Source organism: Schistocerca gregaria, chromosome 8 (genome assembly GCF_023897955.1).
Source record: "Schistocerca gregaria isolate iqSchGreg1 chromosome 8, iqSchGreg1.2, whole genome shotgun sequence".
NCBI lineage: Eukaryota > Metazoa > Arthropoda > Insecta > Orthoptera > Acrididae > Schistocerca > Schistocerca gregaria.
Genome location: NC_064927.1, coordinates 22,718,880 through 22,738,557, shown reverse-complemented (window position 1 = coordinate 22,738,557; position 19,678 = coordinate 22,718,880). Strand labels below are relative to the sequence as shown.

Here is a 19,678-nt window from a genome sequence, read left to right as displayed (position 1 = left end):
GTGTTGATGAAACAGAAATTGCATCGGGATTGAATACAACAGTCACATTCGCGCACTTTCTTAAACTGGAGTATGTCTCAAACAGTATACGCTTTCATCGTTCCCTGGAAGACCACTACTAGTTTCGATGCACATCTGGTGGCATTCTGTAATCTGTGGACTATCAGAGTGTTGATGAAACACAGAAATTGCATCGGGATTGAATACAACAGTCACCATGCTCACTTTCCTCCACGGGAGTAATGTCTCAAACAGTCTACGCTTTGAGCGTTCCCTGGAAGACCAGTAGTTGTTTCCGATGCACATCTGGAGGCTTTCTGTAATCTGTGGACTATCAGAATGTTGATGAAACACAAAAATTGCGTCGGGACTGAATACAACAGTTACCATGCACACTTTCTTCCATGGGAGTAATGTCTCAAAGAGTTTACGCTTTGATCATTCCCAGGAAGACCAGTAGTAGTTTCCGATGCACATCTGGATGCATTCTGTAATCTGTGGACTATCAGAGTGTTGATGAAACACAGAAATTGCATCGGGATTGAATACAACAGTCACCATGCGCACATTCCTCCATAAAAGTAATATCTCAAACAGTCTACGATTTGATGGTTCCCTGGAAGACCACTTGTAGTTTCCGATGCACATCTGGAGGCATTCTGTAATCTGTGGACTATCAGAGTGTTGATGAAACACAAAAATTGCATCGGGATTGAATACAACAGTCACCATGCGCACTTTCCTACATGGGAGTAATGTCTCTAACAGTCGACGCTTTGATCGTTCCCTGGAAGGCCAGTAGTAGTTTCCGATGCACATCTGGAAGCATTCTGTAATCTGTGGAGTATCAGAGTGTTGATGAAACACAGAAATTGCATCGGGATTGAATACAACAGTCACCATGCGCACTTTCCTCCATGGGAGTAATGTCTCAAACAGTCTAATCTTTGATCGTTCCCTGGAAGACCAGTAGTAGTTTCCGATGCACGTCTGATGGCATTCTGTAATCTGTGGACTATCAGAATGTTGACGAAACACAGAAATTGCCTCGGGATTGAATACAGCAGTCACCATGCGCCCTTTCCTCCATGGCAATAATATCTCAAACAGTCTACGATTCGATCGTTCCCAGGAAGACCAGTAGTAGGTTCCGATGCACATCTCCAGGCATTCTGTAATCTGTGGACTATCGAAGTGTTGATGAAACACAGAAATTGCATCGGGATTAAATACAACAGGCACCATGCGCACTTTCCTCGATGGGAGTAATTCTCAAACAGTCTACGCTTTGATCGTTCCCTGGAAGACCAGTAGTAGTTTCCGATGCACATCTGGTGGAAGTTGTAATCTGTGGACTATCAGAGTGTTGATGAACCGATTGCGCTTGCCAGGACTCCGTAAAGATTTTGCAAATATGCTTAGCCTGACATTTGAAAGGGAAGGTGTTGGCTAAGGTCGCCTGTGTGAGCCGATTTCTTTTATACTGTAGCTGGTTTTGCTGCCTTTATGTAAAATTATTCTCTACACCTGGACTGAAGTTTACGTGGACCTTTAGAGCGAACAAGAAAAACAAAAGACCAAGAACCGAGACAAAACAGAAGTTGGGATAGAAAAAAAAAAGAGTCGGTAGAGTATGAGACTCTTAGTCTCAGGGTCGTGGGTTCGAGCCCCACGCTGGGCGGAACGGAATTTTGTTCCGCTGCAGATGTAAATTACCGTTTTTCTGATTAACGGGATGTAATGGAAATAGCATCTTTAAACTTTGGCTACGTCTCTGTCAGTCGCAAGGAAACTTTATTTGAAGGTGAAGGTGATTTTGTAGACATGTGTGGAAGACATGTTCTGAAATGCAAGTGTTGTTGTTTGGAGAGGACATCGGTTACGTGTCAGATGTGTAGCCAAGCAGTAGTGCGTCGCCATAGCTGCAAATATTAGTCGGTAATATGAAGTGTTGTCAGCTGAAGTCTGATGATCCAGACGACTGTAAGGACGAAGTACGCAAATGTACCGCTAGGCCGCGCCTCTTTAGCTCAGTGGTAGAGCACTGGTCTACTAAACCAAGGGTCGTGAGTTCCATCCTCAAAGAAGGAAGTCGAATTTTGGAAATCAGTTGCGCGTCGTGGCCGTATAGCAAACAGTATCTATGATGACGAACAATTAGCGACATGCCTTTTATTCAGAATTACTCTCAGATGTGATTAAGGCGAATGGTGCAGATAAAGCCTTTGCCAAAGCGGTGCAGCATAAAGTGGGACGAGGCAGTCTGAATTACATTTTATACACTCCTGGAAATTGAAATAAGAACACCGTGATTTCATTGTCCCAGGAAGGGGAAACTTTATTGACACATTCCAAGGGTCAGATACATCACATGATCACACTGACAGAACAACAGGCACATAGACACAGGCAACAGAGTATGCACATTGTCGGCACTAGTACAGTGTATATCCACCTTTCGCAGCAATGCAGGCTGCTATTCTCCCATGGAGACGATCGTAGAGATGCTGGATGTAGTCCTGTGGAACGGCTTTCCGTGCCATTTCCACCTCGCGCCTCAGTTGGACCAGCGTTTGTGCTGGACGTGCAGACCGCGTGAATCGACGCTACATCCAGTCCCAAACATGCTCAATGGGGGACAGATCCGGAGATCTTGCTGGCCAGGGTAGTTGACTTACACCTTCTAGAGCACATTGGGTGGCACGGGGTACATGCGGACGTGCATTGTCCTGTTGGAACATCAAGTTCCTTGCCGGTCTAGGAATGGTTGAACGATGGGTTCGATGAAGGTTTGGATGTACCGTGCACTGTTCAGTGTCCCCTCGACGATCACCAGAGGTGTACGGCCAGTGTCGGAGATCGCTCCCCACACCATGATGCCGGGTGTTGGCCCTGTGTGCCTCGGTCGTATGCAGTCCTGATTGTGGCGCTCACCTGCACGGCGCCAAACACGCATACGACCATCATTTTCACCGAGGCAGAAGCGACTCTCATCGCTGAAGACAACACGTCTCCATTCGTCCCTCCATTCACGCCTGACGCGACTCCACTGTCGGCGGTTTGCATGATTTTGGGGCGTGAGTGGAAGACGGCCTAACGGTGTGCGGGACCGTAGCCCAGCTTCATGGAGACGGTTGCGAATGGTCCTCGCCGATACCCCAGGAGCAACAGTGTCCCTAATTCGCTGGGAAGTGGCGGTGCGGTCCCCTACGGCCCTGCATAGGATCCTAAGGTCTTAGCGTGCATCCGTGCGTCGCTGCGGTCCGGTCACAGGTCGACGGGCACGTGCACCTTCTGCCGACCACTGGCGACAACATCGATGTACTGTGGAGACCTCACGCCCCACGTGTTGAGCAATTCGGCGGAACGTCCACCCGCCCTCCCGCATGCCCACTATACGCCCTCGCTCAAAGTCCGTCAACTGCACATACGGTTCACGTCCACGCTGTCGCGGCATGCTACCAGTGTTAAAGACTCCGATGGAGCTCCGTATGCCACGGCAAACTGGCTGACACTGACGGCGGCGGTGCACAAATGCTGCGCAGCTAGCGCCATTCGACGGCCAACACCGCGGTTACTGGTGTGTCCGCTGTGCCATGCGTGTGATCATTGCTTGTACAGCCCTCTCGCAGTGTCCGGAGCAAGTATGGTGGGTCTGACACACCGGTGTCAATATGTTCTTTTTTCCATTTCCAGGACTGTAGATGTATTTCTCACATATGTCAGAGCCTCTCGTCGTCGACGTCGTCGCCGCCGCTTCTGCAGAAGTAGCAAATGGCCATCGTGGCAAATGCGGCGAGGGACGCCCTGCCTTCGATTCCGTATGCACAATGTGTGTGGTCTTGTTTCCCAGTCTATATTTGGTCGGCCACGTAAGAGGTTGAATGTAACGAATGGGTGGGAAAGAGCAAGGGGCAGCGGCAGTGTAGAACGAAAACACAAATCATCATGGGTGTGAACCTTTGGAGATGAGTCATATACAAGTTGCACTTGGTCGTCAGTGACCGTGTGGCCTAATGGATATGGCGTCGTACTTCGGATCTGAAGATTACGGGTTCGAATGCTGTCACGCTCGTTTTTTATCAGTTCTGAAAAAGAAACATACCGTTTTAATGTAGCAATTGAGCAGTATAGCAAACAGTATCAGTGATGACGAACAATTAGCGACATGCCTTTTATTAAGAATTACTCTCAGATGTGATTAAGGCGAATGGCGCAAATAAAGCCTTTGCCAAAGCAGTACAGCATAAGGTGGGACGAGGCACTCTAAACTACATTTTATAGATGTATTTCTCACATATGTCAGAGCCTCTCGTCGTCGTCGTCGTCGTCGTCGTCGCCGCCGCTTCTGCAGAAGTAGCAAATGGCCATCGTAGCAAATGCGGCGAGGGCCGCCCTGCCTTCGATTCCGTATGCAAAAAGTGTGTGGTCTTGTTTCCCATTCTATATTTGGTCGGTCACGTAAGAGGTTGAATGTAACGAATGGGTGGGAAAGAGCAAGGGGCAGCGGCTGTGTAGAACGAAAACACAAATCATCAGGGGTGTGAGCGTTTCGAGATGAGTCATATACAAGTTGCACTTGGTCGTCAGTAACCATGTGGCCTAATGGATATGGCGTCGGACTTCGGATCTGAACATTACAGGTTCGAATGTTGTCACGCTCGTGTTTTATCAGTTCTGAAAAAGAAACATACCGTTTTAATGTAGCAATTGAGCAGTACGAAACGGTCTGAATGATGCTGTTGACCATTTTCTGCTTGGAGATGCTCTTGAGCTTGAAACACACACAACAAGACCGGAGTTAACTAGCGAAATGGTCGGCAGAGTGTTGTCACCGCGAGTTTTCACTGGCACTTGCACATCTAAAACAACGTCGGAAAGTAACTCGTTAGCCTTTGAGTCACATCAAGTATGAGTGTTAATTTCGACGCCACTAGCTCTGCAGGTTGTCATGCAATTCCTTCACCTCTCAGAAATGATTATGAAATAAAAGTGAAGTACGTGACGAGTTTGGCGTTAGGAAAACATTAGCCAGCATGGAGAGATTCTGTATGGGACCACCCAACCCAAACGAGTACTGTGTGACGTGCTACCCAGCAAGTATTCACCGAAGCAGACTGGCTAGCTCAGTCGGTCGAGCATGAGACTCTTAATCTCAGGGTCGTGGGTTCGAGTCCCACGCTGGCCGGAACCGAATCTTGTTCCGCTGCAGATGTAAATTACCGTTTTTCTGATTAACGTGATGTAATGGAAATAGCAACTTTAAACTTTGCCTACGTCTCTATCAGTCGCAAGGAAACTGTATTTGAAAGTGAAGGTGATTTTGTAGACATGTGTGAAAGACATGTTCTGAAATGCAAGTGTTGTTGTTTGGAGAGCACATCGGTTACGTGTCAGATGTGTAGCCAAGCAGTAGTGCGTCGCCATAGCTGCAAATATTAGTCGGTAATATGAAGTGTTGTCAGATGAATTCTGATGATCCAGACTACTGTAAGGACAAAGTACGCAAAAGTACCGCTAGGCCGCGCCTCTTTAGCTCAGTGGTAGAGCACTGGTTTTGTAAACCAAGGGTCGTGAGTTCCATCCTCAAAGGAGGAAGTCCAATTTTGGAAATCAGTTGCGCGTCGTGGCCGTATAGCAAACAGTATCTGTGATGACGAACAATTAGCGACATACCTTTTATTAAGAATTATTCTCAGATTTGATTAAGGCGAATGGCGCAGATAAAGCCTTTGCCAAAGCAGTACAGCATAAGGTGGGACGAGGCAGTCTGATTTACATTTTATAGATGTATTTCTCACATATGTCAGAGCCTCTCGCCGTCGTCGTCGTCGTCGTCGTCGCGGCATCTGCAGAAGTAGCAAATGGCCATCGTAGCAAATGCGGCGAGGCACGCCCTGCCTTCGATTCCGTATGCACAAAGTGTGTGGTCTTGTTTCCCAGTCTATATTTGGTCGGTCACGTAAGAGGTTGAATGTAACGAATGGGTGGGAAATAGCAAGGGGCAGCGGCTGTGTAGAACGAAAACACAAATCATCAGGGGTGTGAGCGTTTCTAGATGAGTCATATACAAGTTGCACTTGGTCGTCAGTGGCCGTGTGGCCTAATGGATAAAAAAAAAAATTTATAAGGCGTCAGACTTCAGATATGAAGATTACAGGTTCGAATGCTGTCACGCTCGTGTTTTATCAGTTCTGAAAAAGAAACATTCCGTTTTAATGTAGCAATTGAGCAGTACGAAACCGTCTGAATGTTGCTGTTGACCATTTTCTGCTTGGAGATGCTCTTGAGCTTGAAACACACACAACAAGTCCGGTGTTAACTAGCGAAATGGTCGCAGAGTGCCGTCACCGCGAGTTTTCACTGGCACTTGCACATCTAAAACAACGTCGGAAAGTAACTCGTTCGCCTTTTGAGTCACATCAAGTTTGAGTGATAATTTTGACGCCACTAGCTCCGCAGGTTGTCATGCAATTCCTTTACCTCTCAGAAATGATTATGCAATAAAAGTGAAGTACGTGACGAGTGTGACGTTAGGAAAACATTAGGCAGCATGGAGAGATTCTGTATGGGTCACCCAACCCAAACGAGTACTATGTGACGTGCTACGAGGCAGGTATTCACCGAAGCAGCCTGGCCAGCTCAGTCGGTAGAGCATTAGAGTCTTAATCTCAGGGTCGTGGGTTCGATCCCAACGCTGGGCGGAAACGGAATTTTGTTTCGCTGCAGATATAAATTACCGTTTTTCTCATTAACGTGATGTAATGGAAATAGCAACTTTAAACTTTGCCTACGTCTCTGTCAGTCGCAAGGAAACTGTATTTGAAGGTGAAGGTGATTTTGTAGACATGTGTGAAAGACATGTTCTGAAATGCAAGTGTTGTTGTTTGCAGAGCACATCGGATACATGTCAGATGTGTAGCCAAGCAGTAATGGGTCGCCATAGCTGCAAATATTAGTCGGTAATATGAAGTGTTGTCAGATGAAGTCCGATGATCCAGTGGACCGTAAGTACAAAGTACGCAAAAGTATCGCTAGGCCGCGCCCCTTTACCTCAGTGGTAGAGCACTGGTCTTGTAAACCAAGGCTCGTGAGTTCCATCCTCAAAGAAGGAAGTCCAATTTTGGAAGTCAGTTGCGCGTCGTGGCCGTATAGCAAACAGTATCTGTGATGACGAACAATTAGCGACATGCCATTTATTCAGAATTACTCTCAGATGTGATTAAGGCGAATGGCGCAGATAAAGCCTTTGCCAAAGCGGTACAGCATAAGGTGGGACGAGGCAGTCTGAATTACATTTTATAGATGTATTTCTCACATATGTCAGAGCCTCTCGCGGTCGTCGTCGTCGTCGTCGTCGTCGTCGTCGTCGCCGCCGCCGCTTCTGCAGAAGTAGCAAATGGCCATCGTGGCAAATGCGGCGAGGCACGCCCTGCCTTCGATTCCCTATACACAAAGTGTGTGGTCTTGTTTCCCAGTCTATATTTGGTCGGTCACGTAAGAGGTTGAATGTAACGAATGGGTGGGAAAGAGCAAGGGGCAGCGGCTGTGTAGAACGAAAACACAAATCATCAGGGGCGTGAGCGTTTCGAGATGAGTCATATACAAGTTGCACTTGGTCGTCAGTGAACGTGTGGCTTAATGGATAAGGCGTCGGACTTAGGATCTGAAGATTAGAGGTTCGAATGTTGTCACGCTCGTGTCTTACCAGTTCTGAAAAAGAAACATACCGTTTTAATGTAGCAATTGAGCAGTACGAAACCGTCTGAATGTTGCTGTTGACCATTTTCTGCTTGGAGATGCTCTTGAGCTTGAAACACACACAACAAGGCCGGTGATAACTAGCGAAATGGTCGGCAGAGTGCCGTCAACCTGAGTTTCCACTGGCACTTGCACATCTAAAACAACGTCGGAAAGTAACTCGTTCGCCTTTTGAGTCACATCAAGTATGAGTGTTAATTTTGACGCCATTACCTCTGCAAGTTGTCATGCAATTCCTTTACCTCTCAGAAATGATTATGAAATAAAAGTGAAGTATGTGACGAGTGTGACGTTAGGAAAACATTAGGCAGCATGGAGAGGTTCTGTATGGGACCACGCAACCCAAACGAGTACTGTGTGACGTGCTACCCGGCAGGTATTCACCGAAGCAGCCTGGCTAGCTCTGTCCGTAGAGCATGAGACTCTTAATCTCAGGGTCGTGGGTTCGAACCCGACGCTGGGTGGAACGGAATTTTGTTCCGCTGCAGATATAAACTACCGTTTTCCTGATTAAAGTGATGTAATGGAAATAGCAACTTTAAACTTTGCCTACGTCTCTATCAGTCGCAAGGAAACTGTATTTGAAGGTGAATGTGATTTTGTAGACATGTGTGAAAGACATGTTCTGAAATGCAAGTGTTGTTGTTTGGAGAGCACATCGGTTACGTGTCAGATGTGTAACCAAGCAGTAATGGGTCGCCATAGCTGCAAATATTAGTCGGTAATATGAAGTGTTGTCAGCTAAAGTCCGATGATCCAGACGACCGTAAGGACGAAGATCGCAAAAGTACCGCTAGGACGCGCCTCTTTAGCTCAGAGGTAGAGCACTGGTCTAGTAAACCAAGGGTCGTGAGTTCCATCCTCAAAGGAGGAAGTCGAGTTTTGGAAATCAGTTGTGCGTCGTGGCCGTATAGCAAACAGTATCTGTGATGACGAACAATTAGCGACATGCCTTTTATTAGGAACTACTCTCAGATGTTCTTAAGGCGATTGGTGCAGATAAAGCCTTTGCCAAAGCATTACAGCATAAAGTGGGACGAGGCAGTCTGAATTACATTTTATAGATGTATTTCTCACATATGTCAAGGCCTCTCGCGGTCGTCGTCGTCGTCGTCGTCGTCGCCGCTTCTGCAGAAGTAGCAAATAGCCATCGTAGCAAATGCGGCGAGGGACGCCCTGCCTTCCATTCCGTATGCAGAAAGTGTGTGGTCTTGTTGCCCAGTCTATATTTGGTCGGTCACGTAAGAGGTTGAATGTAACGAATGTGTGGGAAAGAGCAAGGGACAGCGGCTGTGTAGAAGGAAAACACAAATCAGGGGAGTGAGCGTTTGGAGATAAGTCATATAAAAGTTGCTGATAGTCGTCAGTGACCGTGTGGCCTAATGGATAGGGCGTCGAATTTCGGATCTGATGATTACGGATTCGAATGTTGTCACGCTCGTGTTTTATCAGTTCTGGAAAAGAAACATACCGTTTTAATGTAGCAATTGAGCAGTACGAAACCGTCTGATTGTTGCTGTTGACCATTTTCTGCTTGGAGATGATCTTGAGCTTGAAACACACACAACAAGAACGGTGTTAACTAACGAAATGGTCGGCAGAGTGTTGTCACCGCGAGTTTTCACTGGCACTTGCACATCTAAAACAACGTCGGAAAGTAACTCGTTCGCCTTTTGAGTCACATCAAGTATAAGTGTTAATTTTGACGCCACTAGCTCTGCAGGTTGTCATGCAATTCCTTTACCTCTCAGAAATGATTATGAAATAAAAGTGAAGTACGTGACGAGTGTGACGTTAGGAAAACATTAGGCAGCATGGAGAGATTCTGTATTGGACCACCCAACCCAAACGGGTACTGTGTGACGTGCTACCCGGCAGGTACTCACCGAAGCAGCCTGGCTAGCTCAGTCGGTAGAGTGTGAGACTCTTAATCTCAGGGTTGTGGGTTCGAGCCCCACGCTGGGCGCAACGGAATTTTGTTCCGCTGCAGATGTAAATTACCGTTTTTCTGATTAACGTGATGTAATGGAAATAGCAACATTAAACTTTGCCCTCGTCTCTGTCTGTCGAAAGGAACCTGTATTTGAAGGTGAAAGTGACTTTGTAGACATGTGTGAAAGACATGTTCTGAAATGCAAGTGTTGTTGTTCGGAGAGCACATCGGTTATGTGTTAGATGTGTAGCCAAGCAGTAATGGGTCGCCATAGCTGCAAATATTAGTCGGTAATATGAAGTGTTGTCAGATGAAGTCCGATGATCCAGTGGACCGTAAGGACAAAGTACGCAAAAGTATCGCTAGGCCGCGCCTCTTTAGCTCAGTGGTAGAGCACTGGTCTTGTAAACCAAGGGTCGTGAGTTCCATCCTCAAAGAAGGAAGTCCAATTTTGGAAGTCAGTTGCGCGTCGTGGCCGTATAGCAAACAGAATCTGTGATGACGAACAATTAGCGACATGCCTTTTATTAAGAATTACTCTCAGATGTGATTAAGGCGAATGGTGCAGATAAAGCCTTTGCCAAAGCGGTACAGCATAAGGTGGGACGAGGCAGTCTGAATTACATTTTATAGATGAATTTCTCACATATGTCAGAGCCTCTCGCTGCCGTCGTCGTCGTCGTCGTCGTTGTCATTGTCGTTGTCGTCGCCGCCGCTTCTGCAGAAGTAGCAAATGGCCATCGTAGCAAACGCGGCGAGGGACGCCCTGCCTTCGATTCCGAATGCACAAAGTGTGTGGTCTTGTTTCCCAATCTATATTTGGTCGGTCACGTAAGAGGTTGAATGCAACGGATGAGTTAGAAAGAGCAAGGGGCAGCGGCTGTGTAGAACGAAAACACAAATTATCAGGGGTGTGAGCGTTTCGAGATGAGTCATATACAAGTTGCACTTGGTCGTCAGTGACCGAGTGGCCTAATGGATCAGTTCCGCTTGAGACGCGACAGCGTTCGGACGTGCCTTCACTTCCGTGCCGTCGTAGCGCCGCAAGCCGTGTTTACATCGTTTCTTGTGACTGTGATTGTGTTTTTTTCTCGTGTTATTTTCCGTTTTTGTGTACTCTTATTCTTTTTTTTTCTCTTACTAGCGGTTTCGGCCGCTTATCGTTACAGTTATGGCTAAATCGGTTCCCCGTAAGAATACATTATGTTTTGAGTTTGACAAGGCATCGCGTCGTGTGCAACCAAGCTCTCTGGAAATTCATTATTGGATTTTCGATGTAATTGGGATAAGTTCTGACCAGGTTCACACAGCGTACTATGATATGGCGGATTGCTGTTTCTTTGTCAAGTTTCTCACTCCGTTACAACTGGAGAAGATATTGCAGAAAACTGGAGGAAAGGCGGAATTCCATCATCGCGACCAATCGGTGAGTACCGTGTTAATCACCAATGCCGATGTAGAATATAAACAGGTTCGAGTATTCAATTTGCCACCAGAAGTTGAGCATTACCTATTGAAAGATGTTCTTGCTAAATACGGTGATATTCGGCAAATCAGAATGGAAAAATGGTCTAGCCAACACAAATTGCAATGCTACAGTAGGGTTCGTTCTGTTGATATGAGCATTAAAGTTAATATTCCCTCGAATATCGTGGTCTGTGGCTATAAAGCACATGTCGTTTATAGTGGGCAAGTAGAAACTTGTTATATTTGTAACGAGAGCGGGCATCTACGCAGTGATTGTCCTCGGCGTATTTTCGTCCTTAAAAACACCTTACAAAAACGCCAGAGGTTGACACTAGCTGATAGTATGACCCAACGTCAGAATTTGGAGGAGACACCTTTGCCACCCGGTACATCAGAGGCCGTTGAACCTGATCTTAGCAACGAGTCCTTCCCGCCATTAGCGCAGAAGAGCGAGAAGCTTCCACATGCTATCAGCACAACGTTATCAGTTTGTAACAAACGACGCCGTACCTGTGACGATAGTGGAACTGATGAAGAGTTGTCGGTCAACGACCAGATCTCGGTCACGGACGCAAACACTCCCTCCCAGGAAAACGTTGCCGTGGACTGCATAGATGAGGGCTTTGACGCCGCTGCTTCCACTGCGGCGTCGGTAAACAACAGTGCCGGCCAGTGTTTACAGCTGACTGTTGTGACGCCGCCGGCCGGCCCGCCACAACACGACTTGGACGCACAACAAGAGGACGACCGTCCGATGTCGGCTCTACAGACACACGACGAAGCAGTTGGTCTGGAGCCCGTTGTCAACACCAACCTGCCCCTTCATGAACTCAACCAACCTGGGACGCCGGACGGCTGTTTACCAACAGACAGTGTGGATACAAACAAACACACATTGCCTTCCGCCGCCGCGTCTTCGCACGAGTTAGCTCCAGTGGAGGAAGCCGGCACTCCGGCTACCGATTTCAGTCATGATCCGCCCACCCCGCCTTCTGCCATGGAACTCCCGGCTAGTGGACGACGGAAAACTAAACCCAAACCAAATGTCTCCGCGGCCCGAAGGAAGACTCCGATTAGAGGTGCCGCGGAATCAGGACGCGAACCTGGCACTGTCACTTCGCAGTCTGACAGTGCGATGGACTGGGCCGCTAATGCAATGCAGCTTTCTCCCTCCTCCGATGGGCACGACCCAGGCATATAAATTTCTTTCTCTTAATATTAACAAGTTCACGACAGCTTTGAAGACAGGGTGGTAGCGACAGTTTATCAACGGGTCTGCAGCCGATGTTGTACTTCTACAGGAAGTGTCTATATTAAGTCTCACCGTTCCTGCTTTTCATGAGATAGCAAATGTAACGAAAGACACGGGCACAGGTGCAGCCATTTAGTGAAAAAGCGGCGGACTTCAGGCTGACTTTTCTTCCCCTCAAATACATTGTGCACATTGGGCGAAGTGTACATCTCGAATTTTGTGTACCCCCTCCACTTTGCCATCCCTACATGACAATTAACCTTCTCAGATGATTCAAGCTTATAAAATATTAACTATTAACGTTAACAGGATAACGTCAGATTTGAAAAAAGTAGTGTTAAAACAATTTATCTATGAATCAGAGGCCGATGTTGTGTTGTTGCAAGAAGTGTTATTCACTGATTCCACCGTACCCGGTTTTCAAATATTTTATAATGTCCTACCGGACGTAAACACAGGAACCGCAATTTTAACTCGTGAAGGTTTACCGGTGATGTTGTTGGACAAACTGGTTACAGGAAGAGGCCTTAGTTGTAAAATATTTGATGTCACCGTTGTCAATGTTTATGCACCGTCCGGTAACACCAACAAAGCGGCGAGAGCTAATTTTTTCAAGGATGACTTTATCTACTTGCTGAGGAAAAATCCTGCGTCTGTAATAATTGGTGGTGACTTCAATTGTGTAGTTAACAGGAAAGATCAGGTGCCGCACTTTAATTACAGCAAGGAGCTGCATGACTTAATTAGAAACATGAAGTACAAAGATGCATGGGAAATCAAATTCCCTACGCTAGTCAAGTTCACGCATTTCACTTCGACATCATGCAGTCGGATCGATAGGCAGTATGTGTCGGAGAATCTAATTCATAACGTGTTGCATGTGGAAGTAATCCCGACATACTGCTCGGATCACTGTGGGTTTTCTATGACTATCAATTTAGCAAGACAACCTACTAAATTTTATCGCAGTCAGTGGATGCTCAACATTGCCCATCTCAAAGATGACGAACTGGAAGACTGGATCAAAGCCACATGGACGGCATGTTTGAAATCAGTGCATAAATACGGATCTAAAATCGAATGGTGGGTCAAGTTTGCCAAACCTAAACTTCGGCAATCCTTAAAATTATACAGTTTTCAAAAAAACTAGAGATACCAAAAAGACAATCGAATTTTATTATACGGTATTGCGAGAACTACATGACAAACATAATGTAGCTGCTACTCACCTAGAGCAAATTCGAAAAATAAAAGCGAAGCTTCTAAGCATCACACGCCGGCAGTTGGAGGGATTAAAACTTAAATCAAAGGCGAAGTCTCTACTACAATAAGAAACTACTTCAATGTTTCACCTGATCAAACACCAACTTCATAGGCGACGCAGTTTTATTGAACACCTCAAACTCGAAGACGGGACTGTAATTACCGACCAACATGACATGGTGCGCGCCATACATCAGCATTTCTCTCACCTCTACTCTAAAGACCAGACTGCCGAGACTGCAACGTCCTGAAACTTTACACTTATTAACGGAACGGATCACTACAGATGAAAATAACTGTCTGCTTGCTGCCTTTGCAGAGGACGAAATATTACATCTCGTAAAGACGTCACCTTCCAACAAATCGGCGGGTCCAGATGGATTAGCAAAAGAATTTTATTACAAGTTTTGGCATATTATTGGGTCAACATTCACGGATATAATAAACGAAACCATACAAGGAGGAGAATTACCAACTGAACTTAAGGAAGGAAAACTAGTCTTGATTCCGAAAAGTAAAGGACAAAAGAACATTGATCAGTTTCGCCCCTTAATGTTGATGAACTATGATTACAAGACCATTGCACGAGCACTTAAGGAGAGACTCACACCACTTCTCAGAACAGTAATAAAAGGCCATCAAGCCTGCTTCCCGGGCCGGACGATCATGTCGGTCATCTCCGAATACAGAGACCTCATTTCTATCGTGGCAGTCACTGACATCAGGTGTGCAATATACTTCGTCGATTTCTGCAAGGCATTTGACCATGTCAGCCACCGATACGTGGACCTCATATTTAAACATCTGGCTTTTGACGATCGAGCAGTTAGAGTAATCCATCAGATGATGACCGGAATAACTGCCAAGGCTTACGTCAACGGACAGCCGACGAAAACTATTTATATAGAGAGGGGAGTTCCACAAGGGAGCCCGTTATCAGTGCTTTTGTATGTTCTTGTACTTGAACCTTTGCTACGGCAACTCAGCGACAAATTAAGTGGTGTCACAATCTCCGGAGTCACGTTTACAGCAAAAGCATATGCCGATGACGTGGGCGTCGTCCTTCGAAACGGGAAGAAATTACAATTCTGGAAGAGACGATACGTCAATATAGTCGCGCCTCTGGTGCAAAAGTGAACACCCATAAGAGTAAAATCTTAAACCTAAGAGGGTTTGACAGGGTACGCAGCCAATGGGCGTCACTAGTTGATTCCCACAAAATACTAGGCATTACTATGAACAATTGTCCAATGAAGATGGCTGCAGTAAATTGGCGGGACACGGCGAACAAAATACAGGGTGCGTTAAGGGAACTTCGTTGGCGATCCGCGAATTTATTGCAAAATGTTCAATTAAATAACACCTACGAGTTTTCTAAAGCCTGTTTTGTAGCACAAATATTCCCAGCACCGACGTTACAGGTGAAAAAGGTAATGCGTCTTGCAAATAGCTACCTGTGGAAAGGCAACATATTTACAGTTAGACTGGACAGTGTGACCAAAGCAAGACTGATGGGCGGGTTAGGGCTAACTAATTTGGTTACAAAGGCAACTGCACTTTACATCAAAAGAACCTGTTTATGATTAATAAGGACAGAAATAACATCACCTCCCGACTATTCACAATTGTCCAGCCAGGTTCCCTGCAACCCCCGGTGAATGTGGGCAAACTAAACAACACACTAAGGCATATCAAGAAATTTTATATTGAGGTCGGCTACTTAAAGCCACGTATTATGTACAAGTCAAGTATAACTACAAAGGAGATTCTAAATACATCGCACCAATCGGATACACAAAATGCCATAGAAATCAAATATCCGAACGTCATATGGCGTACTGTATGGAAAAACCTTAGTCTCAAAATCCTTTCAACAAACGTGGCTTCCACTTGGTACAAGGTAGTCAGCGACACTGTACCAACCAATGCAAAACTTTATCAGATAGGACTGTGTGCTACAAATCACTGCACTAAGTGTGGATTCGTGGACACACTTCACCACAGATTCACGTGCAGAGGACAATTTCACAATTGGACATGGATAAGACAGAAGATTGCACTCCTCACCAGAAGTGATGGCCGCCATTATACACCACAAATGCTATTACAGCCTGAAGTGACATTTTTTACAGAAAGCAAAAATAACGCTGTCATGTGGCTCATGGGTCACTACACACATTACGCAATAAGAAGGAATGGATCAGACAATTCACTTGATTTCATCGTCTATATGGAATCCGCTTATTGGGAATCAAAAAAATACAGTGACCATAAAAAACACTACGGCAACATCTTGAATATAGTCTTCGAGAGAACAGGCATAGGATAAAAACGAACAACACGATAGAAACTATAAGGAAGTAACAAGCAAACAGTGGACTGAGTGAACTATTTTATTAATCTCTGAGAAGTGACTACGGCTTCTACACGGTATTATGTACGAAAAAAAAAAAAAAAAACACAACAGAAAAAGGTACAAACAAATTACAACATTCAAGAACCAAAAAGAGCAAATAATAAAAAAGACAAAAAACTAAAAAAACGTAAAATAAAATAAGGGGAAAACCACAACGTTCTAAGTAAAAACTTTGTTCCATGATATAAATAAACTCAGAGGAGACAGACAAAAAGTATGTGTCCTCCCATGTCATGATAGGGAAGGGGTTCTGTGTCGTGACGCACTTGCAGTGCCCCGAAGAGGCCCCACTGTTGTTGCTGCGCGTCCGGGATCCTCCCTTCATTGCAATCTACTTATTGAAAAGAGAAGTAAAAAAAAGGGGTTAAGGAAAGAAAGTGGTTGAAGACAAAAAAAAAGTTTGGATGAACGTTAAACAAAAATAAAAAAAAGTGGTTAAGAAAAAAAAATGGATAAGGCGTCGGTATTCGGATCTGAAGATTACAGGTTCGAATGCTGTCACGCTCGTGTTTTATCAGTACTGAAAAAGAAACATATCGTTTTAATGTAGCAATTGAGCAGTACGAAACCGTCTGAATGTTGCTGTTGACCATTTTCTGCTTGGAGATGCTCTTGAGCTTGAAACACACACAACAAGACCGGTGTTAACTAGCGAAATGGTCGCAGAGTGCAGTCACCGCGAGTTTTCACTGGCACTTGCACATCTAAAACAACGTCGGAAAGTAACTCGTTCGCCTTTTGAGTCACATCAAGTATGAGTGTTAATTTTGATGCCACTAGCTCTCCAGGTTGTCATGCAATTCCTTTGCCTCTCAGAAATGATTATGCAATAAAAGTGAAGTACGTGACGAGTGTGACGTTAGGAAAACATTACGCAGCATGGAGAGATTCTGTATGGGACCACCCAACCCAAACGAGTACTGTGTGACGTCCTACCCGGCAAGTATTCACCGAAGCAGCCCGGCTAGCTCAGTCGATAGAGCATGAGACTCTTAGTCTCAAGGTCGTGGGTTCGAGCCCCACGCTGGGCTGGACGGAATTCTGTTTCGCTGCAGATATAAATTACCGTTTTTCTCATTAACGTGATGTAATGGAAATAGCAACTTTAAACTTTGCCTAGGTCTCTGTCAGTCGCAAGGAAACTGTATTTGAAGGTGAAGGTGATTTTGTAGACATGTGTGAAAGACATGTTCTGAAATGCAAGTGTTGTTGTTTGGAGAGGACATCGGTTACGTGTCAGATGTGTAGCCAAGCAGTAATGGGTCGCCATAGCTGTAAATAATAGTCGGTAATATGAAGTGTTGTCAGCTGAAGTCTGATGATCCAGACGACCGTAAGGACGAAGTACGCAAAAGTATCGCTAGGACGCGCCCCTTTAGCTCAGTGGTAGAGCACTGGTCTTGTAAACCAAGGGTCGTGAGTTCCATCCTCAAAGAAGGAAGTCCAATTTTGTAAATCAGTTGCGCGTCGTGGCCGTATAGCAAACAGTATCTGTGATGACGAACAATTAGCGACATGCCTTTTATTAAGAATTACTCTCAGATTTGATTAAGGCGAATGGCGCAGATAAAGCTTTTGCCAAAGCAGTACAGCATAAGGTGGGACGAGGCAGTCTGAATTACATTTTATAGATGTATTTCTCACATATGTCAGAGCCTCTCGCCGTCGTCGTCGTCGACGTCGTCGCGGCTTCTGCAGAAGTAGCAAATGGCCATCGTAGCAAATGCGGCGAGGGCCGCCCTGCCTTCGATTCCGTATGCACAAAGTGTGTGGTCTTGTTTCCCAGTCTATATTTGGTCGGTCACGTAAGAGGTTGAATGTAACGAATGGGTGGGAAATAGCAAGGGGCAACGGCTGTGTAGAACGAAAACACAAATCATCAGGGGTGTGAGCGTTTCCAGATGAGTCATATACAAGTTGCACTTGGTCGTCAATGACCGTGTGGCCTAATGGATAAAAAAAAAAAAAAATTGATAAGGCGTCAGACTTCTGATATGAAGATTACAGGTTCGAATGCTGTCACGCTCGTCTTTTATCAGTTCTGAAAAAGAAACATACCGTTTTAATGTAGCAATTGAGCAGTACGGAACCGTCTGAATGTTGCTGTTGACCATTTTCTGCTTGGTGATGATCTTGAACTTGAAACACACACAACAAGGCCGGTGTTAACTAGCGAAATGGTCGCAGAGAGCCGTCACCGCGAGTTTTCACTGGCACTTGCACATCTAAAACAACGTCGGAAAGTAACTCGTTCGCCTTTTGAGTCACATCAAGTATGAGTGATAATTTTGATGCCACTAGCTCCGCAGGTTGTCATGCAATTCCTTTACCTCTCAGAAATGATTATGCAATAAAAGTGAAGTACGTAACGAGTGTGACGTTAGGAAAACATTAGGCAGCATGGAGAGATTCTATATGGGTCACCCAACCCAAACGATTACTGTGTGACGTGCTACCAGGCTGGTATTCACCGAAGCAGACTGGCTAGCTCAGTCGGTAGAGCATGCGACTCTTAATCTCAGGGTCGTGGGTTCGAGCCCCACGCTGGGCGGAACGGAATTTTGTTTCGCTGCAGATATAAATTACCGTTTTTCTGATTAACGTGATGTAATGGAAATAGCAACTTTAAACTTTGCCTACGTCTCTGTCAGTCGCAAGGAAACTGTATTTGAAGGTGAAGGTGATTTTGTAGACATGTGTGAAAGACATGTTCTGAAATGCAAGTGTTGTTGTTTGGAGAGGACATCGGTTACGTGTCAGATGTGTGGCCAAGCAGTAATGGGTCGCCATAGCTGCAAATATTAGTCGGTAATATGAAGTGTTGTCAGCTGAAGTCTGATGATCCAGACGACCGTAAGGACGAAGTACGCAAAAGTACCGCTAGGCCGCGCTTCTTTAGCTCAGTGTTAGAGCACTTGTCTAGTAAACCAAGGGTCGTGAGCTCCGCCCTCAAAGGAGAAAGTCGAATTTTGGAAATCAGTTGCGCGTCGTGGCCGTATAGCAAACAGTATCTGTGATGACGAAGAATAAGCATCGTGCCTTTTATTAAGAATTACTCCTAGATGTGATTAAGGCGAATGGCGCAGATAAAGCCTTTGCCAAAGTGGTACATCATGAGGTGGGACGAGGCACTCTGAATTACATTTTATAAATGTATTTCTCACATATCTCAGAGACTCTCGCTATCGTCGTCGTCGTCGTCGGCGGCGGCGGCGGCGGCGGCGGCGGCGCTTCTGCAGAAGTAGCAAATGGCCATCGTAGCAAATGCGGCGAGGGACGCCCTGCCTTCGATTCCGTATGCACAAAGTGTGTGGTCTTGATTCCCAGTCTATATTTGGTCGGTCACGTAAGAGGTTGAATGTAACGAATGGGTGGGAAGGAGCAAGGGGCAGCGGCTGTGTAGAACGAAAACACAAATCATCAGGGGTGTGAGCGTTTCGAGATAAGTCATATACAAGTTGCACTTGGTCGTCAGTGACCGTGTGACCTAATGGGTAAGGCGTCGGACTTTGGATCTGAAGGTTACAGGTTCGAATGCTTTCACGCTCGTGTTTTATCAGTTCTTAAAAAGAAACATACCGTTTTA

At 45.7% G+C, this 19,678-nt stretch overlaps 5 non-coding genes across 5 annotated transcripts; all 5 read left to right on the top strand.

Moving 5' to 3' along the window:
* Positions 1–5,115: 5,115 nt before the first annotated feature.
* Positions 5,116–5,188, top strand: Trnak-cuu (transfer RNA lysine (anticodon CUU)). Its single transcript has one exon. It is a non-coding gene; the product is annotated as a tRNA-Lys (tRNA).
* Positions 5,189–6,631: 1,443 nt separating this feature from the next.
* Positions 6,632–6,704, top strand: Trnak-cuu (transfer RNA lysine (anticodon CUU)). Its single transcript has one exon. It is a non-coding gene; the product is annotated as a tRNA-Lys (tRNA).
* A 2,950-nt stretch (positions 6,705–9,654) lies between these two features.
* Positions 9,655–9,727, top strand: Trnak-cuu (transfer RNA lysine (anticodon CUU)). Its single transcript has one exon. It is a non-coding gene; the product is annotated as a tRNA-Lys (tRNA).
* Positions 9,728–17,050: 7,323 nt separating this feature from the next.
* Positions 17,051–17,123, top strand: Trnak-cuu (transfer RNA lysine (anticodon CUU)). The gene has a single exon. It is a non-coding gene; the product is annotated as a tRNA-Lys (tRNA).
* A 1,447-nt stretch (positions 17,124–18,570) lies between these two features.
* On the top strand, positions 18,571–18,643 carry Trnak-cuu (transfer RNA lysine (anticodon CUU)). The gene has a single exon. It is a non-coding gene; the product is annotated as a tRNA-Lys (tRNA).
* Positions 18,644–19,678: the final 1,035 nt, after the last annotated feature.